This window comes from Beta vulgaris, chromosome 6, assembly GCF_026745355.1.
Source record: "Beta vulgaris subsp. vulgaris cultivar EL10 chromosome 6, EL10.2, whole genome shotgun sequence".
NCBI lineage: Eukaryota > Viridiplantae > Streptophyta > Magnoliopsida > Caryophyllales > Amaranthaceae > Beta > Beta vulgaris.
In genome coordinates, this window is record NC_079207.1 from 54,179,574 (window position 1) to 54,186,315 (window position 6,742).

The window sequence follows — 6,742 nt, forward strand, 5'->3', positions numbered from 1 at the left end:
AAACAAAAATAAAAAAGACAAAGTGCATTCGACGAGTCTTCATTTTTTGGAAACAATCAATAATATCATCATCGGAAACTTGAAGAAACACTTCTTTCTCAAGAAAAGTAACCAAACAATCATTCAAAAATTGATCACCCATGCTATTTCGCAGCTTTTTTATGCAAGTCATCCTCGAAAACACTCTTTCCACATTTGCCATAGCAACCGGAAGATTCAACATCAACTTGATGAGCAAAAATACAAGTGGATAAGCTTTATTCCTATTTGTTTCAACAAACTTCATTGAAAAGTAAAAAAGATCATTGACATCTTGGAATTCACCACTATCATCTCGCATATCTTCCAGGAATATATCAAGTTGACAATCAAGAGTATCTAAATCATTAGTTGTGAATTTGGAAGGATAAAGATTGACAAGTTTAAGAGTACCTTTTCCTTGTTGAAAGAAGAGAATCCATCTTTATGACATAAGCAAGCCATGCATTTATGCAGCTCTATATTGACCTCATCAAAACGGTTGTTAAGTTCTTGAAGTTGTAGATCAATTACTTCTATGAACACTTCCACCCGAAAATGATGAAGATATGTCGCTTCTTTAACAAAACGTCTTGATCTTCCTTGAGGAATGTAATTATCCTCAATGTTGGGAACAACAATAGCATGTTTATTACAAAATGAGGTAACCTTACTCAAATGAATCTCCCACCCACCATCCCTAATTTTTTGCAATACTCTTTTAGTCAAAGAAACAAGTCTCATGGCATTAACAATGGTCTTGATCTTTTCTTTGTAAAGCATTACACAAGTCATTAGTGTAACCAAATATTGTAGACATTAATTGTGCCATAAAAACAAAATCAAACGATTCTAGTAAGAGCACAACACCTTGAGCTTTTGCCTTATCAGGACCGTCTCGTATAATTTAGGGGCCTTGTGCTAAATTAAGAATGAGGCCCCAAAGGGTAAAATAAAAACGACATTATATAAACATCAAAAAGTAAAAGTTCATACAACTAATAATATTTGTTCTTTTTCCAAACAAAATTCAACATATTCTTGTCTACTACATACAAATTCTACTTGAAAATTGCAACCCTTCTGGCATTCTTTGAAGAAAAATCATCAATCAATTCTTCGTAACCAATTTTCTCCAAAATTTCATTCTCTATGGCTATCATCGCTAGTCCATTGAGTCGATCTTGTGACATTGTCGAACGCAAGTAGGATTTCAACAACTTTAACTTGGAAAGGCTTCTTTCTGCAGAGGCAATGATAATCGGAATAGTCAATAAAATTCTATATGCAATCATTACATTAGGAAAACAAGCAACATCTCTTCAAAATCTCAAAACATCAATTGGTCCCATTTTTTCATTTGGCAGGACTTCTTTAAGTAATTTCAACTCCCAAAACAATTCATTTCCTTCAATGTCAGATTGCTCACTAGCTACTCTTAAGTGCATTTTCAAGATTCACACAACAAGATTTTAAAGTCTTATCATCCAAGGAATAAATCTTCCCACATGTGAACAAAAACCCAAATAAATCTTCATATTGTTGGTATTGTTCAAACCTTTTAGTGAGAGAAGAAATTGCATGATCAACAAGATATAAGAAGTAATTGACCCTAAATGATTCTTCTTCCGACAATGCTGTCATATCATTTGAATTCTCATCAACATGTTTTTTCCTTCGAATCTTGCGCCTTTTGGGAAAAACCGGATCAACATTCAAATCTATAGCTATGTTTTTAGCATATCAATGGTATCAAAAAATCCACTTTCTCTATATTTCTCAAAAAAAGAAATTGATCCCTTAACCTTTTTAATAGCAACATCAATCAACATATCTTTTTCCTTTAAATGCTTACTAACCAAGTTCGTTCATTGCTTACTAACAAACAAAATGTCATACCAAATAAGTAATGCCATCAAAAACTCAAAATCAGCAAGTTCATTCATTGCTAAAGATTTAGCCTTACTTCTTATCTTAGAATCAAGATCAATTTCAGTAACTTGAAGTAAAGCTTCCCTTGAGTCTGTAATTTGAAATCTAATGGCTTTCACACTCTCAACTCGACTTTCCCAATGAGTACATGACAATGATTTAAGAGTCAAACCTGTCACATTATCTTTTAGAATTTTCCATCGTTTAGTAGAATTCGCAAATATTGTGTAAATACGTTGAACAACTCCAAAAAATCTCTAGCCTATCCACAACTATTAGCCATATCAAACAATGTTAGATTAAGACTATGACATCCACAAGGAGTATAAAAAGCTCTACAGTTTATATCCAAAAGTCTTTTTTGTACTCCTTGATGTTTTCCTTTCATATTAGAACCATTATCATAGCCTTGTCCTCTAATATTATTTATGTCAAGATCAAGGGACTTCAATTCATCTTGTAAAACAGCAAAAAGACCTTTTCCACTTGTATCATTCACAGTTAAATAACCCAAAAATGATTCCTCGATTTTTATTGAACTTGAAGAAACATCCACATATCTTGAGATCATAGACATTTATTCTTGGTGACTTGTATCAGGAGTACAGTCTAGAATAATAGAAAAATACTTAGCATGCTTAATTTTTTTTATGATCTCAAATTTTATTGCATTAACAAGCAAAAGTATCAACTCATTTTGAATGTTATGGCCAAGATAATGAAAATGGAGATCACTGTTAGTTATACGATGAACATGCTCTTGAATAACTGGGTCATTCTCTGCTAACATCTCAACCAAACCCAAAATTCATTACTATTTTCATACAACTACCACGAAAAGCTAGATTATGTTTTGCAATAAATTTAATCATTGAAATTATTCTTAGTAAAATATTTTTCCGTTGCTCTTTCTCTTTTGCAAATTGTTTTTAAGCCACCATATCTATAGTTTTATTCTTAGACAATCTTAATCGCAACTCATACCAAGTAGTCATATTTTTAACGTGCTCTACCCCTATATCATGCTCTTTAAGTTTAATACTAAGATGAGTCCAATCATTAAAACCTTCACTTGCTAGAAGACCCATTCCCTGCCCTTTTCTAAAACTTTTACAACAAAAGCAAAAAACTTTATCAAGTTTTTTGGAATATACAAGCCAATCTCTATCACATTTTTCTCCATTCGACAAAACTCTAGTATAATTTGCAGAATTAAAGCGTCTAGAGAATTTATCTTTAGGACCTTTGTTAGTAGTCATATTTCTTTTAGGGCCCTTAGTTGTTAAAACTTCTATCATTTTGACATCAAGACCATCCCAATTTCTAGGATCATATATATCAAGTGTATAATTAACATCATCACCATCGTTTTCATTTATATTAGTATCATCACAATCAAATTTTTCTTGATTCTCATTCAAGTTTTCACTTAGAGTCACATTCACACCATTACCATCAACATTATCGCAATTATCATTCGAATTCACACCATTACCGTCAATATTATCACAATTATTATTCAAATTCCCACCATCACAATCAACATTATAAGCGTTTCCATTCAAATTCACATCATTGCAATCAACATTAACATTAGAATTTTGACTTTCATGAAAAACATGAACATGAACATCTTTAACCACAAACTTATCAAGAGCTCCTCTTTGCGAACGGTTCAATTTTTCAATTCTTTTTTTCTTTTTGTGTGTTTCAAATCCAGAATCATATTTTCTAGTTTTCGGTAACATAACTAAAAAATTTCTACAATAATCATGAAACAAATCATATAATTTGCAATTGAGAAAAGCAAAAAAAGAAAGTTAAGTTATCAAGAGCTTCCCTGTCCTGCTGTCCAACAGAAGGCAGCAACGCACAAGGCAGTAGCAGAATAGCAGATAAGCAGCAAGTCAGCAAGACAGCAAGGCACAGAGCCACAGATGCACAGTAGTAGAATAGCAGATAGACTGACGACAGATTCAGCCCTTCGCGGCACGACGGCAGATTCAGCAACTTGGCGGCAGATTCAGCAACTTGGCGGCACGGCGGTAGTCCGGCGATCGTCGACTAGTCCGACAAATTAGTAAAATTCGTTGCCTGATTATAGATGAAAACTGAAAAGTAAAAAAAAGGTAATTTGTTAATTGAACAGTTCTAACTTTTAAGCCATTAGAAAGTAAGAACTAAGAAATAACCAAAAAATAATAACCCATAATTTTAGATTATCAAATTAAAAAACAACAAAAATAAAAAAATGTTCAAATTTAAGAAATTACCTTTAACCTTCGTCCTTCAAGATCGGAGAAGCCAAAAATGTAGAATATTAGCCAATTCCCCGGAGTTGTTGTAGATTTGAATTTGAGAGTTGTTTGAAGAAGATGGTTACTCGTGGTTGAATGGTTGGAATTATTATATATTTATAGTCTGAAAAGTGAAAATTAAAGAGAAGGAAAGAAGGATTAAGGAATATCAAACATCAACTAAACTAAAAAATTTACAATTAAGGATTCATGAATTTTTTTTCTCTTTGGAATTCAAGAATTAAGCTGTTGAAACTAAAATTGAATTTAGATCGAAAATTTCGGGCGTGGAACTGTGGAAGAGGGTCGTTAATGGCGTTTTGGAGGAGGAGCCATTAATGGCTTATGGAGAATTGAAAAAGGCGTGGAAGTTGGAGAGTAATGAGGGAGAATGACTGAAGAAATAAATTGGTTGTTGTTTGCTTCCACGCTTGACACTTGCTTCCCATTCATTAATGATAAAATTTATTTTTCACATTGGGCGGCCCACCCAAAAAATTGGGCCCTTGTATTTTTAGCGGGCCCTGTGCAGTTGCTCACCCTGCACAAGGCCTTAGCCGGGCCTGTGCATTATTATCATCTGCATTTGAACCATTCTTTCCAATCATCACAAGTACATCAACAATTGTAGGAAACAAGTTCATGATATTTTGTAGAGTTTTGTAGTAAGAACCCCAACTAGTGTCACTGGGTCTTTTCAAACCAAGTTCTTGATTTAACCCCGACCCCGTTTTAAGTTCACCCATTTCTAAGGATCGAACAACATTTTGAGCTTGGATGTCTCGAATCATTTCTCTTCTTTTACAAGAATTTCCAACCACATTCAATAAGGTTCCAAGTGTATCAAAAAGCCAACCACACTCATTATTCTTTTTAGCAACCGCAACAAGAGTTAATTGAAGTTGATGAGCAAAACAATGAACATAGTATGCATTTGGAATATCATCCATAATCAAAGTCTTGAGGCCATTTATCTCACCCTTCATGTTACTAGCCCCATCATAACCTTGCCCTCGAATCTTAGAAGGACTTAATGAATGATCAACAAGCAAAGATATAATTGCACTTCTAAGAGACAAAGCGGTGGTATCCCCAACATGAACAAGTCCAATAAATCGCTCTACTACCTTTTCCATTTTCTTTTCAACATAACGCAAACAAAGAGTTAATTGTTCCTTTTGGGATACATCACTAGATTCATAGGCCAAGATAGCAAAGTAATCATCACCAATTTCCTCTATAATCCGCTTAGTTATTTCTTTGGCACAATAATTTATGATATCTTTTTGAATCATGTGAGATGTCAATTGACAATTTCCGAGAGCATTTTCAAAAAATGACTTTTGAAACAACTTCATCATGTGACTTTAACCATTTCAAAAACTCCATGAAATTTCCCTTATTAAGTGATTCTTCATCTTTCCTATGTCCGCGAAATGTCAATCCTTGCCGCAATAGATAAGACATACAAGAAACCGAAGCTCTCAAGTGAGTTTCATACTCACTTTTAATCACATCACTTACATCATCAAAAGTTTCAATGATTGATTTTTTCTTTCTTATATGGAAAAATTGATGGGAATAATCCCACCTTTGGGTGGTCTTCTTTAAACAGTCCCAGTTATGGGTTAACTCAATAAAATCCCACCTTTTATCTTATCTTCTTTAAATGATCCTCATTTACCAGTTACATGTTGGTAACCTGTAAACTCATTAATAGAGTTCACTTTTCAGCTAACTCTAATTAATGAGCTTAAAAACAAAACAAAAAAACGCGGGTCTTTCATCTTCTTCATCTCTGTTTGAAGCTTGGAGAACCCACAAAATTTCGAAGCCCTGCACTCATCTTCTTCTTCAGGTTCGTTTTCTTCTATTCTTCTTTTGCGAAAGTTTAATTTTTTTTCAGTGAATTATTTGGATTGTTCTGGGTTTTCTTCAACTCCATGTTATACAATTATTTGACAAAATGAATGTTCTTTGTGTTAAATTTTTTAAATTATTGAGCATAATTTACTGAAATTGATTGTGGTGTTGAGTTTTTGTTGTTGTTATTGATGTTTGGAATAGGTTGATTGTTGAAAATTAGACACTTTAATGGAGTCAGCCACATTAAAGTTTTGGCATGGTGGGCTCTTTAAAACACAGAAAAATGGGTTAGTGTATTTAGGAGGGGAAGGCAAAACATTTGAGGTAGATCCAGATGAACTTTGTTGGTGGTGGATTGAGGAACTAGCTAAGAAATGTGAGAGTTATAGGAAGATTTGTGAAGTGCACTATCTACTTCCTGGGCTGAGGTTGGAGGAAGGGTTGAGGAGAGTTTATGATGATAATGAAGTTAGAGAGATGACTGCAGTTTTGGTTAAAAAGGGGTTCCTTGACATGTATGTGGTTCATGGTCTTGATGAGCCAGATTTGTTGCCTCCTGCACTTGATTACACATCTGAAATGAGTGTTGAAGGTTGTTCACAAAGGAGACCTAAGAAGTTGACCCCAAA

General features: G+C 33.8%; 1 pseudogene; it reads right to left on the reverse strand.

Annotated features, from left to right (window-relative positions):
• Positions 1-1,079: 1,079 nt before the first annotated feature.
• On the reverse strand, positions 1,080-5,605 carry LOC130591856 (uncharacterized; annotated as a pseudogene).
• Positions 5,606-6,742: the final 1,137 nt, after the last annotated feature.